Source organism: Xiphias gladius, chromosome 21 (genome assembly GCF_016859285.1).
Source record: "Xiphias gladius isolate SHS-SW01 ecotype Sanya breed wild chromosome 21, ASM1685928v1, whole genome shotgun sequence".
Classification (NCBI taxonomy): domain Eukaryota; kingdom Metazoa; phylum Chordata; class Actinopteri; order Istiophoriformes; family Xiphiidae; genus Xiphias; species Xiphias gladius.
Genome location: NC_053420.1, coordinates 4,042,586 through 4,059,546, shown reverse-complemented (window position 1 = coordinate 4,059,546; position 16,961 = coordinate 4,042,586). Strand labels below are relative to the sequence as shown.

At 41.0% G+C, this 16,961-nt stretch overlaps 1 long non-coding RNA gene across 1 annotated transcript; it reads right to left on the bottom strand.

The window, feature by feature from the left end:
• Positions 1–2,975: 2,975 nt before the first annotated feature.
• On the bottom strand, positions 2,976–5,398 carry LOC120783414. The gene is made up of 2 exons (XR_005706333.1): positions 4,843–5,398; positions 2,976–4,091 (listed from the first exon to the last, which is right to left on the bottom strand). It is a non-coding gene; the product is annotated as an uncharacterized LOC120783414 (long non-coding RNA).
• Positions 5,399–16,961: the final 11,563 nt, after the last annotated feature.

The window sequence follows — 16,961 nt, the reverse complement described above, 5'->3', positions numbered from 1 at the left end:
CACACTGTTATCACGAAATCCCAACGCTCCAAACACGACAAAAATAAATTGAAACATGCTGATGTAAACAAATTCTGTTCGCACATCTACTGCATGTCTGTCTAACCTGCAAGGACAATCCATCCTCTGTTGCTCTCCCTGAGTTTCCGTTTTTTTTTCCCTGTTCCAATCAGGGGTCCAAAGATAGATGCTGTCGAAATGCTGTACAGACTGTAAAGCCCCTTGCGGCAAATTTGGGATTTGTCATATTGGTCGGGATAAATAAAACTGCCGTGATTGGACTTGACATGTGTTATCAGGGGTGACGGGGGCTCACCCCGACGCTCTGCCAGCACAACCATGTCATTCCAGTAGGCAGACACAACCCCTGCATGTAGCCTCGTTAGTGTTTAACCCATTAAAAACGACTGCGTCACATCTGATCATTGTACACAAAGCCATAGCCACAGCCACAGCTACAGTTGTGGCAAGAGAAAAAGCCGAAGCTAGATCGTCGCTAAACTTGTTTTGTAATCGTAACGCCCCTCGTGGGCCAGTCAGTGTCGTCGTTGAGCTGACACAGAGTACAACAACATTTTGCTGGAGTGTGTTAAAAATAGCCTGAGAAATCAAACATGGCGCATGTATATAATAATGAAGAAATGCCTCTTGAATTCAACAGCACAGCTAAAAAGGCAGAGTCAGGACCCCGAGGGGGAAAGCGGGCAAATTAAAATCCGCCCCCCCCTGCATTTTTTCTGCTGAAGTTAATATCACGAGTTCTGAAAGTGTCAGCAGTGTTGAGGTGTAGGAGCTTAGCCAGGTGTCAGGTGTGCGAGTGGAAGAGAGAAAGATGTATAATAGCTGTGAGAAGAGCTTGGGGCCAGTGTGTTTGTTCTCAGCCATTCGGAACAAACTACACCCCGAGTCAATAAAGCCTTTCCAAGTTTCATGTGGGTGATAGAGTGCACAAGCTGAATACACTCAAGGCTGCTGGGACTCTGCATTGTTCCTGTAACAATCTGTAATTTCCACCTCATAAACCCACTCAATTAAACAACCGATGAAGAAAGAAGACCCCAGATTAATAAATAAATGAGGAAAAAAAAAAAATGGGCAGCTACTAACTCTCCAAGAACGGGGTGGAGATGAATTGCTCTTTTTGCCCACCTGAACCTTTAGTATCAAGGAACCTTTTATAAACCGTTTTAGCCACCTTCAAAAGTTCAAAAAGCTCCTGACTTCAAAGGCTGGGAACTTTTTCGACAGCAAGAATCTAGTTCCAGTTAATAAAGTATAAAACTCTGTATTCTCCTCGGCGTACCGGAGTCTTCTGGAGCCAAATATGCTTGTCACCCTGCCTCTGTTGAGATCCTACATGACAAGGTTTGTAATACATTTTCATTAGGCCGGTTCTCCATGCGAGACTAAATGATTACATTTTCAAAACAAGGGGGAAAGTGCTGAGAGCGGAGCCACTGCAGCGCTGCAATGCGATATGACTAGTGGTCTAATCAAATGAGCTCAACATGAAACCAAATCTAGGTTCAGAGATTAGAAAGAGTCCCAGTGGAGGAGGCGAAGTTGAATCAAGTTAATCAAACTCTATCTGCATATCAGGACCGACTAATTAAATGAACTATTAATGCCGTTATTTCTAAATCACCACTATGAGTACTGCTTTTAATTGTCTCTCGGCAATATAGCACTTGTGCCCAACTTTGTTAGACAACGTGTGTAATATAAAAATACACAGAGAAATCAGCATTTAAAACAGCTGTGATTTGAGCTGAACGCTCATATCGGCACGACAAAATGCTCACCAAGAAATTAGCAGGTAAAGTGTTTATCATGTTCACCGTCTTACTCAAGCATGTTGGCATGACAACAAAGTACAGCTGAGGCTGATTTTGGACATAAACCAAAGAATTGGGCGAATTCAAAATTTTGGTAATTGGTAAACTAGAGTCCATGTCGCAGTGGAAACTCACCGGCCACGACGCCCGTCAACGTGTTGACGTTCCGAACCAAGAACACTCAGCAGTCATTAGTACATTATTGCAAGATTACCCAGGGATCAGGGATTGGCCCACGCCAGCCGCCTTCGAAAGCGTGGCGGCTGTTGTTTTCTGGTCTGATAATAAAGATGTCAACCTTGTGGTGGCGCTAGAGGAAGGCCGGGGATCCCCAAAGTCGTCAGGGTACAACTTTTGGAACCATGAATGTCTGTAGAGATCTTCATGGCAATTCAAGGACATAATTTCCACTGGAGATTGGAAGGATATACCCCCCCCCTCATTTTTTTTTTTTTAAATTACTCTTTTTGCCCACTTCACTTTGACAGTTTCAGTCGATTTGGTCACTTGGGTTGAAAAAGAAAGAGACAGTGCTTTTTTTTGTGGCGATGCATGCACAATATCTATCTAAAGTGTATGCATTTGTCCCCAAGCAATTAAGTACCCCGATATCACACACACACATCCGAAACTCCGCTGTTAGGGGTCAGTTGTGCTGTACTGTTACACCAGTTACAACTGAACAGCCTCCCTCCAAAATTACATTTCTGCCACTTGGAAAAAAATGCTTCCGTTGCGTAAAGTTAAATATCAGCGATTATGGATTTCCATTATGATAACAAATTAATGTATAAGCGGGTGTTTTTACTGAAGAAAGCAGTGCAATAAAAAATGCAAGGGGCTGTGCTGGGGCGGGTGTGTCAGACGACACTGGAGGAGAATGAAAGAACGGAGAATGACAGTTCTGTTACTTAACGAGTAATTACGAGAATGTTGACAGAAGCCACGTTAGAAAAAGTTACTCTCTTACAAGACGACTGAATGAAATTTATATTAATTTACTTTATATTTGAAGATTTTGAAAGAGAAACCTCTAATGATCTGACCACACCACCGTGGGCTTTCTTAGTAAATGCAGTGCAGCTGGGCTGAGTGGTGGGCAGAGATGTAAGGAGTGTACAAAATGAAATCTTCATGAGATCAAAAGTGAGCGCATTTATTATAAATGATCCAGACACTGCCTCACCCACCAAATCTAATCCAAGTTATCTGCATTTTAACACTTGTGTATATCGGAATTTTTCTTTAATATTTTATGAGTCTCACTCTGAAATGATTTTATCCTATGTCTGAAAAATAGGCCACTTAGTCAAACAAAATAACTGCTGACATCAAAGTAAAAGTCACTACTGATTAGATATTTGGTACACTACAGAGGATGGAATCATTTGTGGGATTTTTATAGAGTTACAAGCAAAAAGTCATTCTTTCCTCTGTAAAAAATTTTTGGGATGAGCAGAGTTCCAGCTGAAACGTAGCTTTGGAGCTAGAAAATCGAATTTGCTATCAATGTTAGAAATGCTACCCCAGAAGACGGTGTTTCAAATGTGCTAATTTGCTTGATCTCAAACTCAATTTTTTGACCTACTTGTTCCCAACCTCCAGAAAAAGTTGGGAACTAACCAGTGTTAATCAGAAAATTGGGAATTGGGAACTAATCAGAAAAGAAGGAAAAAACTCAGGACAATTAAACAAAAATGACAAACCCTAAATAAAAAGTATGGATATATCAATATTAAGCTACATTTACAAATAGCCTGACAATTCCTATGGCAGACTACACGATATCAGCCCGATAATAGTCTGACCCGTCAGACGTAGGGCGTCAGGAACAAAAATGGGCATCAGGCGCAACAGTTGATCGTTTCATCCCATGTAGTGTATCATAGTAGACATGTTCCGACAAAGATGATAGCATGTCAGAATGTTTTTGTCTTCTCTTGACATTCTCCACCACACCTTCTGTGACACTGACCAACAGCAGAACAGATTGCTCTCACGTGCGCGCTTGTGAACATGGCAAAGCCAAAGAGGAAGGATGTTGTTGCCGCTGCTGGGTGGAGCTGATCAACAGCGGGAAGGTTCCTGCAGCTGCGCCAGCAACACCCCCGCCTTTTTCACTCTCTTTCTTTTTTGTAGGCTTTTCAACTAACAAAACAGCCAGTGTCAAACCGCTTCGGGCGCCATTGTTTCTTTATATCGTTGTTCCCCGATATCGGTCCCTGGCGCCTACTTCCCGATGACATCATGCAGGTCCTGAAGGGACGACAAGCCGTGATTAGTCAGGGACCAACGTGCAGTCTGTCACGTCTCACGTCCAAGTCACGATGTGAATTTATGACTCTCTAGACGCCTCATCTGACACAATGACGATCTTGTCCAACAAAAATATCATGCAGTCTGAGAATTCACAGCACAGTTAAGCATCGCTACATGTTGTGGCTACATGGTACACCATGCAGACACAACATACATATAGCCATTTAGCCATCCACACACACACACACACACACACACACACACACACACACACACACACACACACGTATACACGTACATGTACGCACACACATATTTGCTTATCTATACACATACATACATAGACAAACATATATACACGTATACAAACACACACACACACACACACACACACACACACACACACACACACATTAACACACACACACACACACACACACATTAACAAACACATTAACACACACACACACACACATTATATATATATATATATATATATATATATATATATAATTATATACATATTTACACACACACACACAACACATTAGCCAGTCACAACATTAACTGCTAACTGGTTTTACTGTGCTGGCTGATCGGGGTAAAAAAAAAAGGAAACAGAGTCTGCGCAGTTTTTGCACACAGTGTAGCGCGCGCTGAACACAACGTTGCTAGGAAACGCGGCGGTTGTTAGTGTTCTCTTCTTTACAGTGAGTTACCGCAATCAGAGATTCGTTGTCGTACTCACCTGTCTGAACATGAGACTCCCGAGTCTTCTGCACTGTGAAGTCCTCCACAGTCTAAATTCCACCTCCCTGCTCCTTCTTTCTCAGTGCTCCGCGTCAGCAGCCGGCTCAGGCCACATCCGGCATTCGCCTTCTCCGCCTCGCCGCGGTGCGGTGCCCGGTGTTCAAACACGGCGTTGAATGAGCTCCGGAGCCGCGACAACAGCAGAGAGGTCGTGCACACCCGCTTCGCAGGTAGGAGTTTCGAACTGAACTTGGAATCGACAGCCGGAGAGTCCACCGCGAACATTTTAGCGTTTAGCGTTTAGCATTTAGCATTTAGCTCGACCCAGCATGCACCTGTTGGTCAAGCAACATCGCAGGTGTGTTTGATTTGATTCACGTTTCGCAAGCGCCGGGTGGTGCATTAAATGATTAAAGAAGTTACATGCATATTTTTTTTTGTCTTTTTAAACTTGTGTGAAGTTTAACCACTGCCTCCATTATGACTCCATTCCTAACTTTATTGCACCGCTAAGCGTTTTTCGCCCTTTTCCCCGCGATATTCCTCCTCACGTGTGATCCATTCTCACACCGTTTACCGCGACTTCCTCGTGTGACTTTTGTCTGTATTCTGTAGCGAATGCGACTTGAAATCTAGCGCATTATACAATAGTTGAGATTAAAAAAAAAAAATCAAGAGTAAAATGAGTGACTCCGAAAAATACTCAAGAAAGGACAAGTACACATTGTTACAGTAACGAGAGTAAATATAACTCGTTACTTCCTCCCCTGTATATTGACATAAGAAAGGTATTATCATTAGTATCATAATGTTGGTTAAAGCTATATTACCCAACTCTAGGGGACACAGTAAAATGTGTGTAGCCTAAAACGTAGCCTCAACACAGCGCTGTTTTCAGTCTGACCTAAATTTCCTAAACAGTATTCCAGTTTATGAGTTATTGTTTACCAATGTTGACAATTATTTGGGGTTTATTTTTCATTATTTTTAACGGGCACGTGGAGTGTCTACAACTTCTGTGTCAGCCGGGATGTGTCTAAATGACAACCTAATCGGTTAAGTGTAGAAAAGGAAAAAAAAAAAAAAAAGCCCTCGCAGTGAAACAGTCACACTCAATAGAAAGCAAGGAAACTCAGCACTGTGGTCATTAACTCTTATCCTAACCTTATTATCTGCACTAATGCCATAATTGTGGAATACAGAAGCTCCAACGTGAATCCTCCAGAGGCTCTGCGCTGTGACAGACGGGTGATCTGAAAAGGCCCGAGGACGGAATTAAACTGAGCTGTGACAAATGAAATGAGCCTGGGACTGGGAGGCGGTGGTGTTTCCTTCAGGCAGACACAAGGGCATCAAACCCAAAATTATAATGCAAGACTTGCCACTGACGAGACGCATAAAATATATGGGGAAGAAAAAAAAAAATTTACATATGAATTCCACATTCATCAAAGCATAATCCCATTCTGAATGTTGAAGAAAACTGCAGTCATCAATCTTAGTGCACTACAGCAAACATGCTGTAGTTCAGACAATGCTGAAGTTATTCCACGAGACTACGCGTTATTCCACTCAAGTTGAACTACTTGTGTCAAAACTTGGTTTTCATCCCCCTCGCAGATCTGAAGTATTCTGCTGAATGTGAACAACAGAAAGCTGCAAAAAGACTCACAGTTTTAATCCTGACACCGAATCCATTGCGCTTAGATAGCAAATAAATTAATCTTTTGACCTCTGACCTCCATGAAACTGTCTCATGAGACTTTAATCACAGCAGTTTGGTTGCACAACTTTATTATTATTTTTTTTTTGCCTTATGTTTAACTAAGCCTGGTTCAGGTTCATGTCTGCTTTATTTTTGTCTGATGAGGTTTTAAAGAAAAAGTGAAAGATGCTTTAATATGTCTTTGGAAGGTGTATATATATGTATATATGTGTATGTATATATATGTATATACATATACATATACATATAAAAATGTTGAATCTCAGCTGCACACAGTTAATTTCTCCGAAAAGCAGTTATTCTGTCCAACACAGGCTTATGTCACAGTGATCATGCAGCATTTTATGCTTTAAAGTCTCACTAATACACATGGCTATGAACATTACTGCTGGTTTGAAGATTTAACAAGCGCCGGTTTGATTATAAGCCTGCTTTTCATTCTCCAAACCTCTGCTTCGCCCACCACAGTCCCATTTTGCTTCATAAACACGGGAAGTATTAAAACAAATGAATACTTTACAATCCTGCAGAGCCATTGCAAAGATGCAGAGATGAGTTGCAGCTACTACAGATGAAGTCCTCTTGAATCTGAGAGCAAGCAGACAGAAAATGTAATGCTGGAGCTACTTTATTGGACTCATAACTCTAATCCAACTCAGCAACTACACAAGATACCCTCTGGGCCCTGCTTCGCAGAGCATGAGACTGGGTAGAACAAACCACTAACACTGGCAGGGTTAGGGGTTCAACTCCCATTAGAGCTAACCAAGGTAAACACCGGCAAAGTGCCTGAGGCAAACGCATCCACGTTATGATTAAGTTAAAGACTTCTTTTTTTAAAATTTTTTTTTTTATATATATAACAATAAATAGGACATACTCTACGCTCACAAGCTGTATCTGTCTTTTATGCCTAAATCCAACATTTTCTGGGAGTGGAGCTTAACAAAACTTGAATAAGAAAGATATTCATTTTCCCCTTCCTGTCTATTCTTTATTCCCCTAAGCCAAAATTTGTGTCTTGTATTTTCTTGCCACCATCTTTTTTCCTATCAGTTTGAAATCTAAAGGATTTGTCACACAAGCCAATATTCATCCCTCCTCCCATTGGCAGCCATTGAGCCTCATTCAACTGATGTATTCAAAAACGCATCAAAGTTCACCTTTGTTGGAATCTAACTTGCGAGTATGGATCACCAACCGATGCAATGTTTTCTTGGTTTCCCCGCTTTCTATTTCTTCAGCGTAATCTTTACTCCTAACCTCTTTCCCTGCTCATCAAAAGCTGTAAATAAGTTAAGGTAAATACCGAGACAGATAAAGAATTAACGTTGAAATATACTCAAATTATACTACGTAACAACAATGAATAGGTTCCCTCCTGAAAGCCCGCCCCTCCACACACGCACAACTGGCCAGCCTTCTCCAAAAGGTCTGAGTCAACTGCAGGGAAAGAAAAAGCGTGTTGAGGAGTAATTGATTGAAGCCATGTCCCATCAAAATACAACACTGCCAGACCAGAACCTGCAGCATCACTTCGGCCAGTATCTTCTGATCATGTTGGACTGAAGGTGCGTCTGACCAAGCCTTAAGCCTTAATCACCATTCACCAATCACCAACACCTCGGTCAGTCCAGCACCTTTCCTATGAACACCAGCTGCATTGAGACTCCGTCTACCATCTGTATGAGGATCGTCAGGGAGTTCATGTTGCTGACAAATTATGAATGATATGATGGAGTCTGCAGAAGAAAACTAATCGACATATAATTCACAGACTGGTTTCTCTAAAAATTGATTCGTACGTGATGTTGAGTTGTTTTGAGTTGTGACCAGTGTTAAATTGGTGCCTTCGAGGTAAGGCTAGCAGCTAAAGGGGAGAGAAGTCCGAGCAACAGTGATGGAGAAAGAAAAGCAAAGACAGGTGTTTAAGAAATGATCTGAATTGTTAACTGACAGATTCGGTTTCTGGCTCTTCACCACCTATTGATTACCTCAACCACACATTGGATGACAGTTCATTAAGACAAGCGACAACTTTGGAGGCAAGACACTGAGGAACTGAAGGGGGGGGGGTCTTGCACCCTTGAGGCCTGTAGCTCTAATGAACCAGCAACTCAAGGTTGGAGACAGGTAGCGAGTACAAGTGCCCTCAGGCAGATTACCACCACATTGTGCGTTTCCAATGCATCACACTTGGCGTCTTGTTCGCTCTCCCCTCATTTAACCTCTGTGTTAATGTGTTCCAGGGAGAGCAGTCGGTGGCGGTGCATCAGGACGTCACTTGTACAGTTTGTTCAAGTGGGAGGCTGGGGTTTGTCAGAGTCTAATGCCTTCACTCCAATAAGTAGCTCTGCTCAAAGCCTCAGGGACTCGTTGACGGATGGGACGATTTAGTAAATGAATGCCAGAATCTGAGAAGTGCATTATGCACACCTTGGATTAGAATTCACTTTGAACACGGCACTGAAGGAAAAATGAAGGCAAAAATACCAGAAGCCGACAGTTTGCATTGTTTTTTTGTTGCTTTGTAAGTCAGTCAACGGTTCTCGGAAAAAACAAAACAAAAGGAATATCCATAACAAGCATTTTCTGTCCGTTTGGCTAGAAGCTGATGTCACACTGGTCATAGCAGCTTATTGCTACCAAACCAGGGAACATTACATCCTATGCTCTCATGCTTTCTAGACACAAAGTGAGTGCCAAAGGATGCTACGACAGAAACTCAAATGTCTTGTTCCAGCAGGTTTGAGAGTTTCTGTCTTTGATACTTCATCTGTCTCACTGTCTCTGTCTCCTTGGGATTTTGTCTAAGTTAAAAAAAAAAAAGGAGTTTCACAGATAACTCAAAAATAGCATAAAATTCTTCTGAGGTATCATTCAGAAGCAGAAATCATTGGTATGTATGACATGTAACATCTGCAGTGTTCTGTAGTCAAGGGCACAAACGCGTATACAGAGAACTTCTGACAGTTCTTCTGGGTGTTTCAGCTCAAATAATCATTGAAATATACATATACAGAGAGTTATCATGAATCTGTCCTGCACTAGAACTGCAGGCAATTCTTTCTTGAAAGTCAGACAGTAGACAAGCGAGTCACTGAAATTTCTCAGTGACCAGAACGGTCCCGCTGAAGTCCAACGGCTGAATACAAAACCTGATCTATAGACACTGTCTCTTTAGGATAGAGCTAAACTGCACCAAGGGTTAAGCAAACCTGCAATATACTGTAACTTGGAAAGTTGCTACATGTGTAGGATGGTAAAGTCACAGTTTATTCCTAGCCCTGCCTTTAGTAGTGTACTTCTTATAACCAAAAATACTTAATGTTTTCTAGCAGTTATAAAAAAAAAAAAAAACAGCCTCTTTTTCCAGCACTTTCAGACTGACTCCAGTTGGACTAATTCCAGCACAGCGCTTCCTGACGTTGACCAATCAGCAAAGGGTGACTGAAATCTGTCCAATCAGGTCAGTTTATGCATTATGACTGGAAAGGCTCCCCGCAGCAGGTTTACCTCAGTCGAACTACACGAGTTGATTCAGTTGAGTCTTGATGACTAATCAGGCTTCAGTAACGCCAGTTGTTCAAATTCATTAAATTGACCTGGATCAACAAATCAGTCCAATTTTTAACTAAACATTTATTTATAGTCTGTTTCAAGAAACCGGTTATTAAGATGACCAGGAACCCTCAAAACTGTAACACGGACAAATGTAAAGTTATGCTGTTATGGGACTTAATCAGTACATTTGAAGAACAGTTCTGCTTCTTGGAACAGGCCATAGTTCATTTAAATTATATAAATAACGTGTGGGAACTTCACTTATAAATAATTGAACAGTACCATTCTGTATATTTTTCTGCATGGTACTGGGACAATATGACTTAGTTTCAGTGTACTATCATTACTATGACTATGACAATATTGAATAAGGTAATTTCATTGAGATCAAGAGAGAACTGAGTACAGAACATAATCACATACAAACAGCATAAGAGACAATCACAGATAATCAGAAAAAGGTCCAAAATTAAAAGATATAGAAAGTATGTACGATTGACAATAGCCTAGATATTACTCCGATTTTTCAGCCAACTAGATTTATAAGACTTTCAGTTCTTTGTCTGATAAAACGGCTTCCAGACACATGGCAGCATTTCGTTGGTAATCGACTCCCTAATTTAGGGACAAAGGAAAGTGTTAACTCCTCGTAACTGTTGATGGTAATGGCTTTATAGTGTGTGAAACTGCAGGTTAAATTGCATCTGTAAGCACCTCTCACTTGGGTTTTAGTGCTGATTGTCTTGAATTAGCACGAAACAGAACAATTTTCTATGCGCTGTCGAACCTCTTTCAGCTAATTTGTACTCTGGCTATTCTGTGGTCTATGCATCATGCAGTGTATGTGTGAACACGCACTGGTGATTGCCACTGTGTTTTTGCATGAGTGTATTTTCATGTATACTGAAAGTGTGTGCAATTTCCCCCGGGGTATGTAGCTATATGTACTCACATTTGTGTCTTTGAGAAAGAGAGAGAGACAGAGTGAAACGGGGACTGAGAGAGGGAGACATCTGTGCATTCCCCCTGGAGGGTACGAGGCGTCCCGCTTGGTTCTTTATTAGGTTCTCCGAGCTTTGATGCTGCTCCTGCTGTCCGCTCTTATACCTACTGCTAAACCCTCTAATACAGCCCGGGATAGTCAGTGGCAGCTTACATGTACTACGATTGTGACTGGATCTTCAAAGAAAATCATCTGAAACCTTTGATGCTCCTTCCCTTTGATGCTCTCATACAGAAGGACACTATGATGATTGAGCTGACAGAGGCTTCACTGTCTCGCCTGAGGACATTTTGTCAGCTGTTGGTTGGGTCAGATTAACTGAGAGGCCAATCTCTTGCCACTTCTGCTTATACACACCGTGTCCACTGAAACAAATTGCATTGCACAACAAAACGTAACAGGTTGTGTTAGCTGCCCGGAAGTATGCAACATCACACTCCAACTCTAGCAGTTTGCTCGTCAAGATTAAAACAGATTCCACAGAAGCTGAATTAACAGACACTGAATGATATATAATCCTTGATAACAAAAAGATCAGAATTAGAGGCCTTGGCGTTCATAAAGGAATCAGCGCTCCTTGTAATATTTAACAATGACTGTAGCTGAATCCGGTACAGTAGGACAGCGAATCCCTTCTCTTGAGGTGGGCAGATAAAAAGAGCACGTCCCTACAGGTATCAATCAAGTGTCATATTATTATTACAGTAAGGTACAAACATACCTTCAGCCAGGCACACTAGAAATAAATAACAACCCTGACATTGTGTTATTTATTCTTGTTCTTTATTCACTACTGTAGTCATAGCACAGCTATAAAAAAAATAGCTGACTACAAATTACAAGTTACCTAGCAACTACTGCTATGGAGCAGGGCTGTAGAGCTACAATTACTGATCCCTCTATTAACCAGATAGCAAGGATGAGTTTAATGCAGATAGACACGAGACAATTGAGGGGATCTAATCTGTGACCTTTTCATTTTATGGGGAACAAGATTACTGGCGGTCCACCCCTGCCATTCATCTGCTAAAACTCACATTTCTTACAGAAGGGCAAGAAGATAGAAACACTGACTGCCTTTACACTCATAAACAGTTTCATCTTTTGTGCACATACTGAGATTAAAAATACCGTTTTGAAAAATGCACATAGCGAAAAATGCGGAGGAGAAAACGATGGGAGGGAACCATCAGGAAAACTGATAAACCTGACTGTAAACCTCCCTAAACAAACAGATAGTCATGGTTTGCACAGAAAATACAGAAGATAAATCTCGTGCAGTAATTTCCAAATTATGACAGGATGAATGTGCGTCATAACACGTGCTGAAAAAAGAAAGTTTAAGGTTTCGTACTCCTACAGACAAGGTTCAGCGAGTGTATATACTCTGCAAGGAGTTCAGCACCATGAGGAGCCTCTGAAGGCCAGAGATCAGCACCACGGACAGTGCCACCGGGAGAAAACTTAACTCATTTGCGGCAGAGAAATCCATTTTCCAGTCCAGGTGCTGCAGTCTATTGGATCATGGACCTGGAGACACCGTTGACTGCCCAGTAATCACCAGTAGAGCCTTTTTATCCAGTCACGCTTACAGAGGAAGCCTCTGCTCAGAGGAAAGTCTACAGTCAAACCGCAGATTCAGTTTCCGCAGAGGGGCTAAAGAAGTGTATCCAACTCAATTAAACAGGTATGTCTTGGGCTCACCATTCTGTTTTCCTTTTCTCCCTTGAAGACTGAAGAGCAATCAGATCCTGAGACCCTCATCTGATCACAAATACCACACATCTGTGAAGAATATCAGCTTATTATTTCTCCTCATTTTCTCATTTTCACTGCTGTTTCTCTGAAGTTATTTTTTGAGACTTCATTTACACCAGATTGCAACCCCAGCTCAGCAGCGTACCGTTCTAATCCATGGCATCAGCAGACAATCTACTACTGGTACACTGACATTGTACAAAATTCTGAATATACTGAGATTTAAAGTGTGGCCCTTGATTTGGATAAATTTTTTAGTTTATAACTTTTTTTAAAATTGATTATTGTGTGTTGTATTACCCACCATTTGAGTGTCCTTGTCCTGTTTGTTTATTTTTTTTAATAAATGTATTTATTCATTCATTTCATTCAAATTGACTAAATATTAGTTTAGATTTGATTAGATTCGATTTATATTCAAGTTATATGTGGTGTTGGCCTCGTTAGCCTGTTTGAACCTTTCCTTATAAACTAAAAATAGGCTACAAAGCTGAGGTAATATCTTGCAGCAGTTAGCACTGAAAACAACAATGATGTAACTTTTGGTTCTGCTAATTGTTGCAGCCTGTTGGTGCAATCAACCACCAATGGGCCCCCTACGTCTGGCTGTGTTAACAGTAAAATGTACAGTCTGCACACCATTGGGGCCAGTAGTTCAAAAACAATTCATCCAACCTCTGTGAGACTGAAGTACAAAGTTTTTACATTATTGCTTTATATTCCCTACTGTGTTCAAAGGAAAAGCTGCATGACTCCTGATCTCCGAGGGGACTGAGAATGTTTGCACAGGGTTTTACAAGTTTGTGTGTTGTGTGATGAAAGACCTTTTATATAGCAATGTTCAAACCAGAATATGGATGTAGGACCAAAGCATCGGATCAGGCTGAACTTCAGCAGTATAGCAGTAGACAAGACTGAACATTGAATTCGGGGGTTCTATTGTAATCAATGCTGGGAAATCTCCACCCACAGAAAGTGATGACTCACTAAAAACATCAACACAACTCTTCATCCATACAAGAAGCAGTTGAGCAATATGTCTGATGAAAAATGATGCTCAAACACGACTAGGAAGATCTACCAACTATTGGCCACAAATCCAGGGCCGTTTGAATATGAGTGGAATATGGCACTAACATAATTTCATTAATCATAGTTAGAGTAACAACATTATCAACAAAAACTGCGTTTTAATTACAATAATAAACATGCGGCGCCCCCTGAATTGTCTCCCCAATTTAGAAATTTAAGACAGAAGGATCCTTAGTGCATATTTCATATATAACTATCATACATATACGTATATACATCATATCATACGTATATATCAACACAATTTTGGGGTAATTATGTCTTTCAAATGTTCAAAAATCCTAAAGGTTACTGTATCATGAGGTGATAAGTAGACCTTCTGCAAAAACTGGTTGACACAGCTTTTTCTTTCCTTTGAAATTTGAAGTACAGCGCTGCAAAAAGTTTTTTGAGATTAATATAACATAATAAAATAAATAAAACTGCCACACCAGAGCATGGCACTATGCAGCGGCAAATAAAGCTAAAATGCCCATTTCAATATGATTACACACCACTTGTTCAAATCAAACATCCCTGTGGCCCTGGAATGATCATACATGGCAGAGAAGTGTGATGAATTAAAAAAGAAAAAAAAGCAGAGCAGCACACTCATTTACATACATTGCAGAGACTTTATAGTGGCACGCCTCAGCAGTTTAGCTCTCTGAATCGTATAAACCTCTTATCTAATGCACCCAGCAACACCTCTGCTCTATCGATTCCTGCAGCTACTACCAAATAAGAAATCCGGCACATGGGAGTTTTCCACAAAGGGCACCTCAGCCTTATTTTAAAAATGTATCTCTCCCAGGAAAAGTTTGATGAGCACACCTTTCTGATTTGTTCAGCAGTGATCTCCCTCCTATTCACCCACACGCTCCCCTGTGAAAGGGGGAACAATACAGTTTAGAGAACACCAGCTACCTGGAGCCCAGGTTAAAAACGTAGGTATGTTAAATGTGCTGCTTGTTGCTGTGAGTGAAGGAATCTGTCACTCTTTTATACCTTTTATGCCAAAATGTTAGAATAAAATGGGGCTGTGCATCAGGATAAAAATATAAATATAAACAGTTTTTTTCTTCTCAAGTGCTGAGTACCTGCGCTGACAGGGAATATAAGTGAAAGTCTTTGTTTTATTCCAATCGTAATGACTGCGGATGTAGTGGGCAGCTCACAGCTAGGTGGAGCCGTGACAGTAAAGCAGGGGAGCTGTTGAAAAACCAGCACCATTTTCCCACAAACAAATCCTACGAAATCCATTAATGTCCTATGAAGTTTAGTGACCATGGAACCATCCAAATGGCAGCGTTTGGCTAGTCATTGAACGCTAGAAATTAGGCCTTAAAGGATGATAAAAGTTCCACACTTTGCTAGAAATTAACATAGAACATAGAACAGTATTGTTGGGATCAATACAGAGAGCCGAATTTTGAGCTCTTTCAATAAATGCCAACCATGTGTACTGTTTTCCTGTCAAGGGACCTTGTGCAATTAATGATTGCTCTCTTTCAGTAGCAAAGGTAGAAGTAGTGTGACATTGTTATATTCCTGCAAAAAGTCAAAGAGAGTAAGCTGGCTAAGGTTGTTGGTTGGTGTTCAACACCAGAGACCATAGTTACAGTAGCATCCCATCTCTTACCAAAGCTCAACATTGGTTTCTTTCTAAGCTGCGAAGGGGATTTTACTCTAATCTAGTTTTGGTTGCCCAAACTTAACAAAATTTTAAAAGAAATGTTCAACAATCCACCTTGTGCTTTTTTTGCCGAGTGTCAGGTGAGAGGACTGATACCACTTTCATATCTTTACGCTAAATAGGAGGCTACCGCCAGCAGCCAGCTAACTTAGCTTAGCACAAGGACTGGAAACATGGGGAAACAGCTAGCCTGGCACTGTCCAAAGATAAAGTCCACCACACTACTTTTCCTTTATTCACAGAGGCAGCAGATCAGAAAAATATTGATATACGTTCTTTTTGTTAATTTAGGCAACGGTAATTTGTCAGTTAGGTCTTGCAATGTCTTTGGATTTGAGGAAAACGCTATGTAGCGACTGGTAGGTGGGGAGCTGCTTTCGATGAAACTTCAGTGAAATGCCGTACAGTGAAAAGTGAGACAACTGATGATTTGTATTCAGCTGCAGCTTCTGGCCTCGTCCTCACTTACACACTTTTCTCTCCGTTGAGACCAAACACTATTCATCTATACACACACACAGTCTGTCAGACACAAACACAGTGTTTAATGACACATTTCTCATTCATATGTACTCAATGCACCGATATGCCAAAACACACACACAAACACTACATACTGTTCATACTTTACACACAGACTATATGCATACATACACTTGCATCACCCGCTCAGCCACGTAAACACACTACTCAAACACACACACGCAAACATGCCACATACTGTGTGTAGTGGCCTCATTTAAAATGAAAGTCACAGTGAGAGAGAGAGAAAGTTTAGTAGTCCCAACGGCTCGTAGAGATTTGCAGATCAATCTTCAACACACATAACAACAAACACACACACACAATAAACAAACTGGCCCCAAGCTCCACTGGATCTGCACTCTCTCTGTTTCTCCCACACACACACACACAAACACAAACACACACACACAAACATTAAAGAAAATTCAGTTGCAAGCTATGTCATACATGAAACTTTACACAAAGCTAATCCCCATACAGATGCCCCCTGCTGCAGTAATGGGAGGTGGGTAGAACACGACTCTTTTGCATTTCACCACAAACACTGTGTTAATTCACATTCAGAAACAACACGATGTAAGTTTAATTAACGAAGATTACTGAAACCTACAAAGACAAGATACTAGATATAACAACATTTGTAGTTTTAAAGGTGGAGTAAGCAATTCCTAATCCATGAGACTTTTTGTCAAAATCAGCAAATGTCTCCTCACGGGCGAGGAGTGGGTGCTGGGGAAAAAAAAAATCCAGCGTCTGTACACAACCCTGGCGCCG